Genomic DNA, 19,093 nt, shown 5'->3' with positions numbered 1-19,093 from the left:
CTACATGCATCAAAAACAAATTGTATTGGACTGAATGCATGGAAAAGCTCTTGGAATCTTTTCAAAAGTAACAATGGCATGAACAAATCTCCACTTGTTCACCATGTCCCTTTACTGATTAGGAAAGATTATTGCAGGACTGTTTGCCTGGATTTTCAATTTAGCTGCTGAGGACACATGTGGAGATCTTGCAATTTTCACTTGAATCAAGCCAGCTAGGCCATAAATCTCTCAAACACACAGCAATGTCTTTTGACAAGTCAGTTATTTCAATCATCTGACTGTCAGGTTCTTTATCGAGGCATCGTTCATTTATTGCCTATCTTAACTTTTGCAATGACTGACCTCTTTCCGCCCAACTTGCACATTAACATGGCCATGCTATTTCAGTGCTGGCCATTGCCTTGTCACACAGTGGCATACAGTGTGATATTGCACTTGTATTGCGCTCTTGTATACTGCTGATGGAAACACCAGGTGAGTAATTGCTGGTTCCTTGCATTTGATGTTGGTTGAAGGTATTTAATTTGCCCGTCCGCCATGTGCTTTTGTTTCCCATTGAGATTTTACTTTGCCTTCTACTAATTATTACTTACACCGTCCAATCATTTTCACCAACAAAATGAATACACTTATTATTTTAGGGCATTGGCCTTGGCTAGATCGTAGAGAATCATAGAATCGAGTCATAAAATGGTTACAGTACAGAAGGAGGGCACTTGACCCATCTTGTCCATGCCGACTTTCTGCAAGAACATCTCAGCTAGTTGCACTGCCTTGCCTTTACTAGTAGCCTAGCAAACCTTCTGTCTTCAGAAAATTATCCAATTATCTTTTGAAAGCCATGATTCAATCTGCCTCCCCCACACTCTCAGGCAATACATTTCAGATCCTAGCCACTCATTACACAAAAAGGTCTTTTTTTAAATATCTTTTCTAATGCACTTAAGTGCAATGGAAACAGGGAAACTAGATACATTTGATGTAAAGATGCAGCTGTACCAAAACATTATGCGTGATGTGCAGACACAAGTGGAAGTGAATGAAGTTGAGTGTTTCCAATATTATGTTATGATACATCATGTCTTTTCTGTAAGTGCAACCTATCATAAATTTAAAATTATAATCTTAATTGTAGCACAAGAAGAGCATTTGCTCTTACTTTTCATTGCTGATGTCATATCTTTACTGATCTTATTACCAAATGGCTTCTTCACCTGAATATTCTATTTATCCTGCTTTAAAATCAACCTTATTTTGTTTAGCCAGCAATTGCGAAGGAATACTAGCCTGACTCGTATGTGTTATATAAAATAACAGTGTGCGAGGGGATGAACCATTGAAACACATTAGGCTTTTAGGCTTGTACCAAAACACCACTCATGCTCTTATTGGCCACATATCCTCTGTCCTAAAAAATTGACTCATCTTATTTTTACTGCCTGGAATGCACTTCCCATATGGATGTGGGAGCAGAATCAATAGGAACTTTCAAAGGGAATTGGATATATACTTGAAAGGGAACTGAGAAGAGAGGAGGAGATTTGGACTAATTGGATAGCTCTTTCAAAGAGCTGGCACAGGGACAATGGGCTGAATAGCCTCCTTACATGATGTAAACTTCTATGAACTCTTTCTGTGCTCTAAGCTACTTTAAATTCTCTCACTATACAATTGTGGAACGGAAAACAGTTTGAATTCCAATGAATCCTATAACAATTGTTTTATTCAGGATGCATAAACAAATCATATCTGCATTCTAAACATAGGAATACTTTGATGGGATGCAATTTTTATTATATATAAATCAAACTGCACTTTTGTACTTTGTTCTGTGTATATTTCTCCAACTGGCAAACAATTTGTGGCACAGATGTGTATTTATGAGCCCCTGCTTTTTATTAGAAGTGGGAACAAACACCCATAATGTCTGAACCAAAGGCAACACATGGAAATACAATCAAATGTGCGCCGTCACTTCTGTCTGAAGAGAGGGACTGCTGGCATTCCTCACTACCTGTTCTCTAGTTTTTTTTCAAAATCGGGACAAGACTGAGAGATAAATGTAATTGGAGTTAAGGATTGATAAAGTGCTTAAGGAAATAATGTTCTTTGGGGGGATAAAGAATGTGTCCAGCACCAGACACAACTACATTTATAAGCCAGAAAAGGGTTGTAAACTGCTAAGTTTTAAGTTCACAGCTGACTTTAATCACGAGCATCTTTAAGGATTGAAATGAAAACTGCTGATCATCAGTTGGATTATCCTGTGAGGAAAAAGACTACAAATGTATAGACAAACTACTGTAGCAGGTTAGACATACAAAATACTTCCTTTAATTTAATGAAATAAAAAAAAAACAAGCAGCCACTTACCTTTAGTGGCTCTGAAGTAACAAAGGCATCCCAGTAGAAAGTGGAGACATTTCCCAGTGCAGCTGGGCAGTAGCTCTTGCTGTTTCTGACGAGGTTGGAAGAGTGGAGGCTTTGCTCTGTGTTCCTGTTTAAATACCACAGGTCTTCAGCTGCAGTCGTGCTGGAGCTTCTTGCTCTCCAAATATAGAGCCCCTGCCACAAATCAAAGATTTCCAGCTCAAACGTTTAAGGGTACCAAGGGAGAGAAGGCTGCCTGCAAGTGGAAAACTGTGACTAGCTATTGGTTGAACATATATACGCCAGACTATAGGAGTATTGAAGTCAGCAGCAACTCAGGATAGGTGTTTAGTTCACAATAGAGGAATAGGGGTGAGAGCAGAGATTCATAGTGAGAAACTTTAAATAGTGAGACAGAAGCATTTTCCCCTTTGGGTGTTCTCTTAGAGAAAAAAAGTTAAAAAGAGGTTCTGTAGCATTATAAAGCTTCTCACAACCTGCTGAGGGGGAATAAAACTTTATACTACAAAGCAGCTCAGGAGATTTAGTTAGGGATATTTCTTTAAATCATTAATAGTAGTGAACACAGTGCAACACGTCTTGCTGTGTTCATAATAAGGTTAAAGTTAGAATTGTATTTATCATGACTAAAAATTGCATGTGGCGCTGCTACACTCCGTAAACTGATCAGTAACTTAATAGAAGATACAGGTTTAAATAAAATCATTAATTCTTTATATGTTTACTGCTAAGATTGATTGATAGTTAGCACCTCAAAAGTGTAATACTAATGTTATGCTTGAGTGTCAAAAATCACATAACATCTTTTAATTGTCCCTTTCAGAAGGTTTGATGCCATTACACAGGGGATAGAGAGAAATGGGTAAATTCCTCAGAAGTTTTCCTCTTCTTCTCTTCTCTTCACAGCACTCCTCACAGTTAGGTTACAGCTCCATGGTCACAAATGCTTTTTGTTTGGCTAAAGATATAGGCCCTAAAATTACAGCGTGGGTTACTAGCACATAAATATTTAGTGCCTGAAATTCCTCTCCCCCACTATTTTAACAGAAATGTTAAACTACTTAAAATTACTGGAGTATCGACATTACCAGAGTAGTGGTGAAAGGAATTTCAGACAAATGTATTCAGCACTTGGGTGCTAATATCCCATGGCAATATTGACAAATTCATGGTATTGTTTATTAATCTGTTTAGCAGAATGAGATATCATATCATTGTTTTCTTACTCCTTTGAAAAGCAACATATTCTCATGTAGTTTGTGTTTTACTGCAAACTTGCAGCAGTATATCCCTGTTATAATTTACAAAAGAACGATGATCTGTCTTCTGTCTTATTCTTGTAATTATTGTTAAAGTACATAGTGAGCCAGTTGACATACAGCTGTTGATGAACACCTTATTGCTCAAACCAGATGTAGATTCAAATGCAGCTTTTCACAATTCAACTCTGTAGCAGTCACTATCAGTGAAAAATTTAATTTCAGTAGAGAACATTGATCAAAGCTTGGAACAAACTGCAATGAATAGAAATGGATTTGTCAACATTTTTAAAAGTGAAGCACATAATTAAACTGTAAACCTGGAAATTAGTCCATGCAATGTTATGTTTTGATTCCTTTTGTATCAAATTCCTCCATCCATGTTTTAAAAACGGGGTTAATAATCGATCTATTTTAAGCAGAATAGTGTCAGTTTAAAGCATACAAAGGAATATGAATGCGTGAAGCTTTTGCCCAACAATATTACACAACGTAATTCCCTCTCCATAGTACCATAAAAGTTTATCCCTTGAAGGTGGACATTCAGCTCTTTATATTTGAGCCAACTCTTTGTTAAAGCAATCTAAAACAAACTTCACTGCTGTGCTATGTCTCTACAATCTTGTATCTTCCCCTGATTCCTTTAGTAGATGTAATGGTCTCTACCTCAATTATTCCTTGTGGCAAAACTAACCATTATTCAATCTTCTAATGATAGTTGTCATAAAGAGATTTCTCTTAATTTTGTTCCTTACTCTCTTTGTAGCAAGTTGAAACTGATAACATTTTGTCATGGGCTCCAGATCAGAAGAAATAATTTTTCCTTATTTGATTGACCAAACCCTTTATAATTTAAAAGAAAATCTATTAAATTCGCCTTTAGGCTTCTCGTTACCAGTGAAAATAGCACCAAAATGTCAAGACTCTCCTCCTAATTACAGCTTTGCATCCCTATTATCACCCTGGTGAATCTGGATTATACACTCTCTATAGTTTTAATGCCCTTTCTATAATGGCAACCCCAAAACTGCAAACAATACCGTAGCTATCACCTAACGATTATCTTCCACAAATACATTTTTGCTTATTTTTAAAACTCCAAAATATTATGTTTTTATCATTAAGCACTCTCAGTTAAGGTGTGTCTCCTAGTTATGCCTATTATTCCTTCATTTTCAACATCTCTCTGTTAACTATGTACTCCATCTTTTTTTTGTAAAATGCCACACCTCACATTTTCTATATTAGATTGCATATGTTTGCACATTTTACTAACCTATCAATGTTCCCATGAAGTCTTTTACAGTGCTTCTTGACCTTTGTTTAAATGCTTACTTTTGTTTCATTAGCAAATAATGGTAATGACCTTATTTTAGGAGTTCAGCATTTTGATTTGTGCAATGAACAAGAACAATAGTAATATCTGTGTTTTGGATGTATTAATGGGAGCAATTTTAACCTGACCCACCCAGCTTGGATCCAGAGAGGAAGGAAGAAATGGAGAAAAAAGTTAATTGAAGAAAAACAAAAGGATTTAAATATTACTGAAAAGAGAGACATGTTGCTGAAGCTTTTCATTTTTCAGTCATCAGGACAAAACGCAAGAATGCCTAATTTCAAAAGATCACAACAATTTATACCACAGGAAGAAAGGGTGCTGATTGGTTGGCAAGTTAACTCTGATTGGCAGAGGTATCACCATGGAGAAAGCAATAGGGATCCAAAGGCTCCCCTAGCTCCTGGATAATTCAAAAAAGGTACAAGGCTTGAACGTATTCCTTTTGCTTGCAGAGGACGGGTCATTGCATATGAATGAATGTCGCTTCTAGCAAATTAAAAAAGGAACCACACTACGAACATGACTGATTGTTTTAAATTGGTTGTTAGCTCAGTTATTAGCACACTCAGGATTGTTCAGCAAGTGCTGCCCAATCACAAAATCACATCTAACAATAGACTTTTGTTTGGGGTTTTGCAAGTACGAGCTGGTTGAGTGTGGTCTGTACTCTGCCTATTAGGAACAACTGATGAAACATGCTGTTTGATTTGATCAGCCAATTACTGGGGCAGACGGCCTACATATCTGGCATCATATCGGCACTGAAATTCATACCCAGCGTTGCTGAATTGTGTGGTAGGCAGAACACATTTTTGGACTGACAGTAGCATTCTGTTAGTGGGAAATACATCTCATGTTGCCACTGCATAGTAGCAGTGACAAGAATTTTGTGCCTCATCACTGTGTGGTCACTCAAAAATGTTGTGCTGCAAACTAAATATAAGATTAAAGGTACATTACAGTATTTGCAGCACTGCACAGAGAATGTGAACAAGTTGGTCTGAATTCAACACTGCCCTTTAAAATGTTAAACACTCTCATCTGTTGGGTCCAGTTGTAGTTACAGCTTAGTGTGATCTTTTCAGATTGCCATTGCATTGGGTCTTGCAGGAAATGTCTATCACACTGACAGTAGTCCTTGAGGCTGACATTTAAACAACCAAAACAAAAATAAGAGGAGCTGATGCCTCTGTCACTCAACAAATCTTATCCAGACAAATGGGACACAAATATCTCTTCTAGCTATGTATGTACCAAAGAAATTATGTTTGGCCATTATTCAGTCAATTCTTCTTGAGTAGAAGGTCAAAAATGTCCATAATTTAGCATTAATTGACAGTGGAATCATCATGGGGGCAACGGGAATGGGAAGGAGCGGCCGGGAAGCCAACCATCATCTACGATCGGCAGTGCTCCGCAATACACGAGCTGCAGCGCTGAGCGCTATCTGTGTGGGTGGGGGCAAGGAGTGCAAGCAGGCCTGTGTGTGTGTGACAGGCCGCAGAATAATCTCCCAGAGGCATGGAACTGCCTCAGGGAGATGAAGAATTTTCAAAAAAAAAAGAGCAGAAAAATGTACTGAACCGTGTCCCCTCAAGTGACTCTGCTAACTGTTAACTTAATGGCCTTAATGGGCCTTTTAATTGTTGCTGGGCACGCTGCCAGCTCCGGCATTGGCCTGCCGACTGAACTATCGCACAACTGTGCATTGACGTTGGCACGCTCAGCCGATGTCATCGCGTGTCATTTCACGCTCAGTCAGGTTGGGCGTGCGCCCACCCTCTGAGCTAAAAACTCTGCCCCATGTCTCATTCAGAAAGGCCTAAGATGGCTCATTGGAAAATGGAAATGCCACATTAGTGCACTGAAATGTTCTTCTGAAGCTGGGTTAAAGTTACACTGAGCAGAACGTACAGGGACCTTGTACCAGTAGTCTATCTTGTTTGAAGTGCATGATTCTGGCAATGGGTGCCAAAAGTGTAAAGCATTTCAGCCATCAGGGATGGCTATCCCTCACCCTGGTGAGCACGAACATTTTCATCCAAAATACAGGGAGGAAGCTTACAAGATGAGCAGGGTCAGTTTACCACCCAGGGCAAAGTCAGCCTCAAGGCAGTTACTTTAGCCATCTATATCATAGTGGTTGAAATCTACACTGTAGGTTTTGGCTGTTGCACCTATTCAGGAAGATCAACAGCTGTAACGACATCCAATCTCAGGCTTGCGTGAGCTGTTATTATTGTAAAATCCACACCAGCAATATTGTTATCATGGAGAATAAACTAATGTAAATAGAAAGTCAAGATTCAAGCCTAGGTGGGTCTAGGATTTGAACTATATTTTGTAACCATTCTTCCATAAAATGATTGCAAGGCCTTTTCTCTTGTTAAATATGCAATTTTTATTTTCAATAATAGTGGTTAGGAACCTGTTGTGAATTCTGCAGTTACTGGCTTCAAACATTTCTCTTCTTATTAATTAGGTTTCAGCTCTCATTGTATGTAGAGGATCTTATTATGATACAATTTCAAAATTGAAAATGACAGAAAAACTGTTATTCAATAATACATACTGGGGCGAGGTTACAAAGCATCAGTCTAGAGGTTTCATAAACAATGGGCAGGTTTTCCTTTGCACTAAGTGCGGTAGCTGGCGGGCAAAATGGCATTCCACCTGCCGATGGCGATGGCGGGTTTTCATGCCGTATTGTCCCAAACCCGTCTCATTATTTATGTATTCCTGGGAAACACGCCGCTTCCATGGCAGGTGGGCTGTCCTTCGCCCGCCCGCCATCACCCCACTGTTGCATCACGCTGACCACCATGTTTGAACGGCAGCCGCCAGCACAGCGCTCATCACTACAAGCTCACCACCGCTGCCCGGGAGACATGGCCAGCAAAGGGAAAAAGACCGCACTTCAACGATGAGTCCCTAGGGCGACTGCTGGATGCCTTGGAGGCCCTCCGGGAGGTTCTGTACCCTCACTCTAGCCACAGGATGGGCAGCAACCTGACCAATCCAGCATGAGAGGCGGTGGCTGTGGTTGTCGGCGCCAATGCCCTTCAGAAGAGGACAGCCACCCAGTGCCGCAAGAGGATGAATGATCTCTGTTCTGCAGGGTAAGTCACTCTTCTCATCACTCTCAACTCACACACTCACAAACCCATCACACATACAAAAATGGAAACAGAAATACCTGGAAAAACTCAGCAGGTCTGGCAGCATCGGCGGAGGAGAGCACAGTTGATGTTTTGAGTCCTCATGACCCTTCAACAGAACTAAGTAAAATAGGAAAGGGATGAAATATAAGCTGGTTTAAGGGGTCCCTCACTCACTGCCAGTTCAAGGGACATCACCATTCAATCTCTCACACACACCTTCAATATCCTCATCCCATTCATGGGACAACTCACACCCACATAGGCCAGGCATACTTATCATCTTGCCTGGCTGGAGTCCTGCTTAGATTTTCTCCATCTCTACTCATGCAGGACAAGCTGGCACACAACAAGAGAGAGGGTTGCAGACCGATGGTGGAACGCCCAAATCAAGGTCCTCACGGACTTTGAAAACAGAGCTATCCAGCTGGCTGGCAATGATCTGGACCGGTCCTGTGCTGACGGTGAGGTCATGCTGCTCATCCAAGTGAGGATCCAGCAGTGCTACATCCATCAGGCAACCATGCCATGAGTGATGTGTCCTCTTTCACAGGCCATTGCCATGCATTAATAATCTCTCCTTGCTTTTGCAGGCACATCTGCCAAACAGCCAACAGAGCCCATGACCCAGGGCCTCCAATCAAGCCCCAGAGAAATCTCTGAAGAGGAATATGAAGGCACCCTCCCTGAAGTCCCATCACAGCACTCACCCACATCCTCCACCAGCACAGAGGCACACACCTTGGTGGGGTCTAGCTTTAGAGTACCGTCGGGATCACAATCTGGTGAGTACATCGCACTTTCTGATCCACAGCAGGCAGCGGCAGGGACTTCCCAGGTCCCCAGCACTTGGAGGGCTGCTGGAGGCCAGAATGTTGCTGAGTCCAAGTCAGATGACGAGCCTCTGGACTCTGTCATGGCACAGTTGCTGGAGCTGCAAAGGTAAGCTTGAGAACATCAGGAAAGGATGTCCGCTGTACTCGTCAGATTGCAAGACACGATGGAGGAGTTTGTTCACCTTCAGGGATGCCAAAGCACCGAGGTCAACACTCGCAGTTTGGGGCCCTCCAAGTCTCGGCCCTCCAAAGAACACCAGCCAAAGTCACCACAGACAGGGTGTCATAGCCAGCAGGCTGCCTCCACCTCCACTGTGGATGTCCAAGGAGTACCAAGGCATAGCGGTAGGGTTAGGAAGGTTAGGGAGAGTTAGTTGCACAGCCTGGGCATGGGTGTTAATCACTTGTACATATTGTTCACTATTGTCAATAAACTCCCAAGAATGTCTCCATGTCTATGGCTCCTTGTTCTGATGAGCAGTGTTCTTGTCACTCAGATGTGAAACCTTCCTGCACAAGATAAAGGCAGGTATCTCAGTCCAGGGCCTCTTCCCTGTGCTCTGTGCAGCCTTCAGACCAAAGTGCTGGTCAGGCCTCACGCTCCCTGGAAACAATACTGATGCCTGCACCTCGGCGGTGCTGGTAATTGCTGCCAGAATGTAGTGGGGGGTGGGGGGGTGGGGTGGTTTAAGGTCTGGAATGCTTGGTGGCCCTTTGGTTCCTCCTCGTTGCTTGCATGGGCGGGCAGGCTAGGAGGCCGACCCCAGTCCTATCACTGTGGCTGTGACTGAACTGTCTTGGTTGCAGAGGAATGGTCAGTTTATACAGGTGCCCCCACTGTGTGGCTACTCCCCTTGTCTACCCTGCCCCCCACCTTGATTTCTTGTGCGCGGGATTCAGCACAAGGGCAGCAGTTGCCCACCGCCCAACAACAGTCGCCTCCCGAGGCTGGGCAGCAGTTGCCCCTGGACGTCCCCCAACAACAGTTGCTTCCATGGCAGGGCAGCGCTTCACCCCAGCCCCCTGGCATCCCTGAAGCCTGCAAAGCAACAGGTGATCCTGGTGAGCTCTGCAGAATGATGCTGCTCACTCGCCTCCAGTTCCTCCAAAGCGAAGGCCGCCAAGTGCACATCGCCTGTGTGCTGCTGTGAAACACATTGATGTGCGTTCCTGCCAACATGGACGGACGATCTGGAGACGGGTCACGAGCCTGGCAGTATGGCCTTTTAATGATGTGCTGATGTATCACAATGAGCTCCCCAATGACGGTTGGCGGGAAATGGAGCCCACCGTTGGCGGGCTGAGTAGACGATCATAATCTGCCTTCCCACCATCGTGAAGCCGATCGCGCCATATTGTCTGCGCACACTGCCTATCACACCCGCTACTTGCATACGCTGTCCTTTGAGGAGAAGAGGGAAAAATAACTATTAATTTGCTTCCAACACGGTCTCAGTATTTTCTGAAAAATCATTGACACGCTAAAACAGTATTAATACTCTTTATTTGGAAGTGTTTGGTAATGTCGACACTTTTCGGTCTGTAATCTGACATCTAAAATAATAGTGTCATAAGGGAATATCTGCAGTGAAACATTGCTGTATTTTCAGCAGATGATTGGCAAACCATACAGTACATAAAATATGATCATGATTTCTGACATACAGTAGACTAAGCCACATTGTAAAGATAAACAATGGTATTGTGTAGTTACTATGGCCCAGATTTTCACCATGACAAAGAGGCTCCCAGTTGTGGCGAAAATCGTGAAACTGCTCGAAAATCGCAGTTCAGCACCCCCCGCACATAGCACTTTCCGTTTTCATGGGAGCAAGAATGGGAGCAGGGTGCATTTTGCACATACATGTTTTAGAGGCATCTGGCCACTAAGATCACCAGCTGCCTCCAGTGAACATGGATTTTGGTAGCCTTGAGCTGTGTAGATTAGACCTGATAAGAATAGGTCTGAATTTTGTGGGTTCATTTGGACAGCCTTTGGGAAGGCAGGTCATCCCTTTGGATCTGGTCCCAGGAGACCTTTGAGGGAGATCAGATGCTCTTTGAAATGGTGAAAGTAAGACCAAATGTGCAGAAAAAGTGCATAAACTCATTAATATTGAGCACATTAGAACTGTCAACAGACCTGTCAAAATCAACAGTCCAAACTGTCAGAAGCACCTGTCAAGGAAACTGTCCAAAGGACCTGTCAAAAGTGTCAAGAGGACCTGACAAAGGGAGCATCAAGCTGTCAAGGCATTTAAAAGTCCTGCCATTTAAATTTTTGAAAGAAAAATGTCTGGAGTATTAAAAAATGTTTGTTATTTCATTCTATTGACATAATCCTGTGGGTTTCCATTACTGGATTAGTGCTGCACGATTGATTTCACAACCATCCATTATCACAGTAGGGTGCCTACCATTTCATAGTTTAATTGACAGATACAAGTGGTTATAGACTTTTTGAATGAGACTATGAATTCCAATGCTTGCTGTTATAAGGGATTGTGCACTTCAATGAAATGTTTCTTGTTACAAGGCTTTAGTTAGTTGAAGGAATATAAGTTTAGTAATTAGATTCTTTTCAATATAGTGAAGTGAGAAATGGACACTCAAAATTTATTTTATAGAACTTTATTTTACTTGCATGGGCCCTGAGGTCTGTCCATGGTGGATACTACATGAGTTGACATGATATGTGTAAGGGCAAAGGATGCTGTGCATGGGGAATTGTTGGCATGGGAGGCAAGAGGGGCAATAGTAGTTGTTATGGGGCCATAGCTTGGCATGCAGAGCATAGGAGTTGTTTGGGGAGGCATGGCTCAGCATGGAGGGTGGGTGGGTGCATGAAATGGCATGGGTTGGCATGGATGGGCATGGGGGTGGGGGGGGTGTTGATGAGAGGTGAGCACTGGGGGTTGTTTCATGTTTCATTCTTTATTTTTAAACTTTGGACCCAGTGCCGGATCCCCGAGGCAGGCCTTCCACCCACCTCCTCAGTTCTTCCAGGGTCACCTGCTTTTGTTGCCAACCCACACCTCCAGACTAAAATGCCGACATCCAGGCAGCCATTTTTAAAGGTCCCATTTGTGGAGTCAGGAATTCTCCAGTCCCCGCGCACCTAACCCTGGAGCAAAAATCTGGGCCTATGTTTCCTTTCATTTACTATTCATGGCACCATGCTAACTTTTTGGAAATGAATACGTAAACCTGAGATATTATTTTGATGATAATTAGATAAATTAGACTTAACACATCCTACCAAATTCCTCTTTCCGCTATTTTACTGGGAGATATTAACTGATTAACCATTGAAAATAAACAGGTTAACACAATACCATTATCATTACAAAAGAAATTAACAGCAGAAATCAACAAAAACTTAAATTTTAAAGGTGTATTTTTGGAATAAATTGAAAATATTACCAATTTGCTCTATCTGTACTTTTGGAAAGGAAAAATATAAAATTGCCCTTAAAAGGGGTGATTTGCTGATTAGAAGTGTATTGATATTTGCCACTCTCTTTTTCTCTTCCCAGATTTGTGACCAGTTCAATTAGAATGGGAAGTCAAGGATAAGCTTCGGTTCCTCACTATTGATTGTTTCCGCCATTGTTACTAACTTTGAACTCAGAGCACAGGGTATTGTACAGCCAATTCCTTTGGTACCCAGGAACACTGGCCAGGATTTTACATCCCCTCCTGCCTGGCGGGATATTATGGTCTCACCAAACTGAATGGAGATTTAAATGGCTCGCCTCATCCACTGGGGGGGAGACATGGTGCGGCAGAGCCATAACATCCTGGCCACTGAATCCTTCAGGCACATAAGGAATTGTAAATCTAAATTGTCAGATCCTTTAATTCTTTTCTCAGAATGCAGGGAAGCACTACGGTAAAATTAAGTTGCAAGTGTCAGTGACTGCAAGATGTGGAGGAGGGTGTTAACAATCGTCCCTCAGAACCTTGTAACTGCTGCTGATATCATCCTTAGTTCACCAACTCCTCACTTACACTTATTTGAAGTACTAAGGGGAGTTTTAAGGCCTTTGTGTTGAGTGCAAAAGGTTACACTGATTGCAGAAGTAGTGTAAACCCTGAAAATTTCCATGTTGTTCAACAGGACAGCTTGGCTCATGCGCCCTGAGAGGATTTTCAATGTTTAAAATTTTTGAGGACAGCTGCATTCAGTGCAATAAAGATGCATGAGCATAAGTGCTGAAGACACTAAGGAAATTCAGAGTAATAGTAATCATAAGTAGGGCCAAGAATTATAAATTGTATTTACATTGAAAAAAGCAGGGTGTAGCAGACCATTGTATTTCTAAACCAAGTTACTTCATCTTTCAATTAAATTCTAAGAAAGGCATGTATTTATTGCAGTTTTGGTGATGGGTCTTATTCTCTACTCCTTAATTTGCTATTCATGTTAAATAACACTCCACCAAAATGATGTAATGTAATTTTCACTCAAGCCCAAAATGTTCACAAAATGGTGGAAGTATATCAATTGTAGCAAACTCCTACTGGGTTAAATTCTTGTGTGTGCAATAAGAAAATTACAAAACTGTTTATTATTAAATGGTGTGCAATCAGAAAGGAGCTTGTCCTCATATATTTCTAATTATTAAAGTTAAATACCAAAATTATCAGTGGTAATAGCAAGTATTTGTTGGCCAAATATGAAACAGAACAGATACAGAGAACACCCTACCCCCTCCACTCTGCCCGTTTATATGAAGCTACATTGTTAGCGTTGTGATGAAATCTAGTTTGCAGGACCAATGGTGAAGTATGTACAAACTGTTGTCTGCACAGATGACTTGTCAACTGTTTTGTTGGGTGTTCTAACTCTGGTCTCAAAGCTTTGTTTTTAAAGACAGCCCCTAACTGAAAGAGAAACAAAGGGCTGATTTCCGCAGAGTTGGGCCGCCTCTGTAGGCCTTTAAAAATGATGAATGTAATGCAGTTGTAGAAGCCCTCCCTCAGTTCCATGAGATCCCATTTTGTTGCCAGGGGGAAGGCGGAGGGGTGAGAATCACACAGGTGGGAAACCCAACCTCAGCAGGGCCATTTGAAATTCATACTGAGCTAAAATCAACCTCATTTTGGCTGTTCCAAGGGCCTTAGTCATAGGAGGAGAGTCATGAATTGATGGAGGAGACATTAACGCTCTTGAAGGGCAGATAAGGAAGCTAAGAGCCATTATTTAAAGTCTTTAAAATCCCCAGCCCTTTAAACATTTGATAAAAACAAGCTGCAGCTGTCAGTAGAGTAAAAAATGAAAGGGGGGATGGTGGATGCTTAGTTCACATTTTGCTTGACAGTTTTAAGAAGCTATTAAAGGGTTACCTATCTTTGTTGTGGTTACTGAATAGAAGTGGGTTTGCTTTTATGACAGATGGACCACTCAAGGGGATTTACAATCTTTAAATGAGGTTCCTGAATGAGTATTTGTTTTCCCCATCGAGTGTGTATGAGAGAAAAATCTCAGATTGTTAGACTGTTTACTTTTTTCTATCACACATGGCTCCTGAGGTCTGCCCAGAGTGGAAACTGGGTCAGTGGCTAGGGAGTTCGCATGGTGGTATGAGGTAGCATGAAGGTGGCCTGGGGATATGAATGGCCATGTAAGGTTTTGAGGGGACATGTGGGTGGGTGAGGGCTAGGGGACCTAACAGCCTTATATAAAATTTGGCTCAAATCTCAGGGAATTAAGCTGGCATCTTCTAACCAGCCTGCCACATCACTTGCCCACCTCCATAGCTACCTCCAAACTGCCTCTGGAGGAGGCAGGTCCATCTCAATCATGCCCTGCCCTCTGGAGTGAAAATAGTGCATGCTGTAGGGTTTTTTTTCCATGGAGATGGATCTGCCGAGTCAGAAAGATTTCTGGGAAATGTGCTGGGATCTCAGATTGGTAACGACATAGAAGCTGGTTGAAACCAGGTGAAAGATAGAGCCAGGAGATGATTTCAGCAGAGCCATTCAGTGCAGGCAGGCTATGGAGAGGTGTGTGTGTGAGGCAGTTTGAAAAGAAAGCCCAAAGGCTAAAACCGAGAGTGGGGAAAAGAAAAGTTATTGCCACCACTTCAGTTATTCTAAATGTACTGATTAAACAGAGCCAGCCATACAATACTTAACCAACTCTGGTGGAACCACACCATCACAACCCACCATGAGCAGAATGAAGGGAGTCCTGCAGAAGTGTGCCATTTTGGTGAAGAGTGTTTCTTTAGGAATTGAGTTGGTGGGGAACACATGTTGGAGGAGGATCACGGGCTAAATCTTGTGTGAATAAAGTAACTGGAAATTTACCTGTGGAAGACAGAGTTTTGAAGGACATTGTGCCTGAGATTAGTGCCATATACGCTTATAACTCCAAGAAAAATCTGTGAGATCCACCTTTGTTATATTTGCTATTTAATGTGTAATTTATAGTTCATATTGACCACTATGTTCCTGTCAACTCATGTTTCTGTTGATTTTGGTTTGATAGTTTCAATTTTAAAATTGAAATCTTGTCCATTTGTTTCTCATTGGGGACATTTGGTAAATCCGGTTCTTTTAGTTTGTTGATCTCCATGGGGATCATTACCCTGTACTTTTCTCCATTTCACATAGCACTGATTCTTGATATCATTATGCATTCAAATACAGGATATTACTAATTATATGTGAGTTAACAACAATTTTGCACTACAGGTTTGTGTTTATTAGACACTAAATGAAAAGATACTTAAGTATTTGGGTATAAAACCACAGTTTAAATCTGCTCACAATTTACCTCTAATTGATTCTAAAAAGGCATCTTAACTCAAAAAGATTACAAAAAGTTCAGAGAGTGGAATTTTCATCTCACTGCACTTTCATTGTCCTTCTAAAAAAACTGCCAGTCTAAGAATATTTATTGCCCTAATGGAATTAAGGGCTCTGACCTGTTTCTCCAAAACAATCCATTTCATTTCTGCCCCAAACTCACACAGAAAAATTGCCACCTCTAAAGGTGTGGTGGTAGAGGCTGCAACTGGTTAAGATACAGCTTGGAGATGGCTATTTTGACATCTCACACTGATGTTTGGTATTCTTTGCTGGCATAGCATTATATAAAACATTATGAGGTAAAACTTGCACTGCTACTTTTACTCAGCCCTACTTAAATGACTGGTCAATGCTCTGCACATAGATTTGCCTTCGGGAATATCATTATGAAATCATTGGATATAGTTTGGTCTGCTGTAGAAGAGGTACTAAGGGTTGAGATGGCTTCCATTGTCACCTCCCCTCTGAACACCTGCCCCACCCTTTTGTGGGCTTTCCTGCAGTGCTCAAGAGTCCATTCTTGCCCTGACTTCTACCAACTGATGCATCTGAGAACCTTAGTGTTCTTCTTGCTGCTGCCAGAACTGGTGCTCTCTCAGTCAATGGCCGGAACTGTGAATATAATGTTGCTCCCTGTAACTGGCTGCAGCTCTAGGCCTCTCCATCCCAGAGGTGGTAAACCCACAAAGGGCCATTTTCTGGCTGTCATGAAGTTATTACTGTATATAATATAATTAAAAAATATTTTTTCTTTTAAAATAGAGGTTTAGTCTGTGGATGTGTCTTAGTTGGATTAAAGACAGCTATTCTGGGTGCTTTGATGTGTGTTAGTTTTGAGATGTAAACAGAGAAGTAGAGATGCATTTGCATGTTGTTGAATAGGGTATTCAAGAAGTGGGGTGAAATCTGGCACATAGCTAGCAGAGACTAAGTAATATGTTTTATATTACTAATAAAATTGGTACTATGAAAGGCATTTTATTGCTAGAAGAAGTGGAGTTCAAAGAGGCTGGTGATACAATGAGAGTTTACATTCAATGAGATGTGCTGGATATAACCAATAGCAGTTTTTGTATGTGCAGGGCAGATGCAATGTAAGATCAAAGCAGCTGAAAGCCTTCAATTGTCTCCACAGGAACCAAAGTGAAAGGAACCTCATTTTGAATTTGTAAGTTGAAAATGCTTTGCCTGGTGTTTGGGTAAGTCTATGGGTTGCTGTTGCTTTAATGGAGATTAGTTTGGGAATTTATTAACAGTTATGATATTAGTCATTTGTAGCCATGTGCTTAACTAAGCATTTAACTTGTGTAAATTAATAAAATGCTTCATTTAGTTTGATATAAAACCTCTCGAGAACTGGTGATCTGATTCCTGAATTTAGAGTTGCATTTCAAACACACCACTTAAAAATATAGGTTGTGACAGTTATTTAAAGTTTTCCTCTTGGCTTTTTAAAAAAATAAGCCAACTTTGCCAGCTGCTGGGTCATAACAATTGGGGGCTCTTGCCAGGATAAAAATATTTCTAATTCCTTGTTTGATTTAGAATTTATGAATCTTAAGATTATGATTATGAGGAGCACTTTGAATTCAGGAGTTGGGTGAGGTATTTTAGAAGTGGTGAGATGCAAGATGGCTTTGGCAATTGCTAAGACTTGTCTGGGAGGAGAAGAGATAACTCTGATTGGGTTGGAAAAAATAACCAAAAGTAAATTAACAGAGTTGGCAGAAAAGTTAAAATTGGGATTACCTGAGGGTGCTCAGAAATCAGGTATAGTTAAAAGTATAGCACAGCATCTACAGTTGGAAGTGAAACCTGACATGAGTGAGTCACAGCTGGAGGTAGTGAGACTTCAGTTGCAAATGAAAAAGCTTGACTTAGAAGCTTGACTTAGAAAGGACATAGAAATCTATTCCATTGTGGAAGGTAAGTTTAAAGAGCAAATTGAAGACAGCTGAAGTTATAGTTGGAGTGGTGGGAAAATTGCCCATTCGATTTACTCTGGGTAATGATATAACTGGATCACAAATGTGGGTGATGCCTATGATCGTTGAGCAGCTTTTAAAAGGGAATTAGAAATTGTGAAGATAGAGAATAAGCGAAAGAGAGAGAGAGAGAGAATTCCAATTGAAAATGTTGGCAGTTAAAAAAGAGATGGCAGTAGGTGAGGAAGTATTTATTTCTAGAGTAGAACCCAGTGGGGATATGTTTAAATTTGTACAAGTTCTTCCAAAGTTTGAGGAAAAAGATATTGAAGCATTCTTTAATTAATTTGAGAAGCTAGCTAGACAGATGAAATGGTGACAGGAAAACTGGACATTATTATTACAGTCTAAGTTGTTAGGTAGGGTGCTTGAGGTATGTGCTTCGCTATCAGAAGAAATGTCGGTAAATTATGATGTGGTGAAAAAGGTTATTTTGAGTGTATATGAGTTGGTTCCTGAGGCATACAGGCATAAATTTAGGAATATGAGAAAACAGTCTGCGTAAACTTATATTGAGTTTGAAAGAGTAAAATAAAATAATTTTGACTGGTGGATACGGGCATAAAAAATAGATACAACATATGCAGCTCTTAGGGAAGTAATTATTTTGGAAAAATTTAAAGATTCAATCCCTTCAGTAGTGAGAACTCATGTGGAGGAACAGAGGGTTGATTCTGTAAGACAAGCAGCAGGGGTTGCTGATGATTATGAATTAGTTCATAGAACTAAACCTTTTTTATCACCTTTTCAAATTGGAAAATGATAAAAAGTGGGAAGGTGAAAGGAACGTTGGTAGTCAGGGAAGAGAAGGGGTAGCTAGAAGTTCACAGGGACTTTTTTCTCGGAATAAAAAGGAAGTTGCTGAAGGTAGAAGTGACATTTGAAAATTGATGTGGTTTCATTATAATAAAGTAGGGCACACAAAGGCAGTGTGTTGGAGATTGCAGAAAAAATCTGTTGGAATTGCTGGGGTACAGAAAAGCTCTAGAAGTAAAAATACTGTGGGTTCTGAGGTTCAAGCACAGGAGAAACCAATGATTTGTGTACTGGAGAAATGGAAAATCAGTGAAAGATAAAGAAGTGGGAATGTGTTCACAGTTTACTCAAGAGAATTCTGAGGAGTAGGTTGCAGAAATGTTTAAAGATTTTGTGTGTGAAGGGAAAGTCTTTCCATGTGTAGAAGGTGGGGTAGGTCAATAGGAAGGTAGTTAAAATTTTAAGAAACACAGGGGCTAGTCAATCTTTAATGTTGTGGGATAGTGATAGTCAAAGGAAGTATTGCAGAAGAAGGTAATAATAAGTG

Source organism: Carcharodon carcharias, chromosome 8, assembly GCF_017639515.1.
Source record: "Carcharodon carcharias isolate sCarCar2 chromosome 8, sCarCar2.pri, whole genome shotgun sequence".
NCBI lineage: Eukaryota > Metazoa > Chordata > Chondrichthyes > Lamniformes > Lamnidae > Carcharodon > Carcharodon carcharias.
This window is presented reverse-complemented; position numbering follows the sequence as displayed.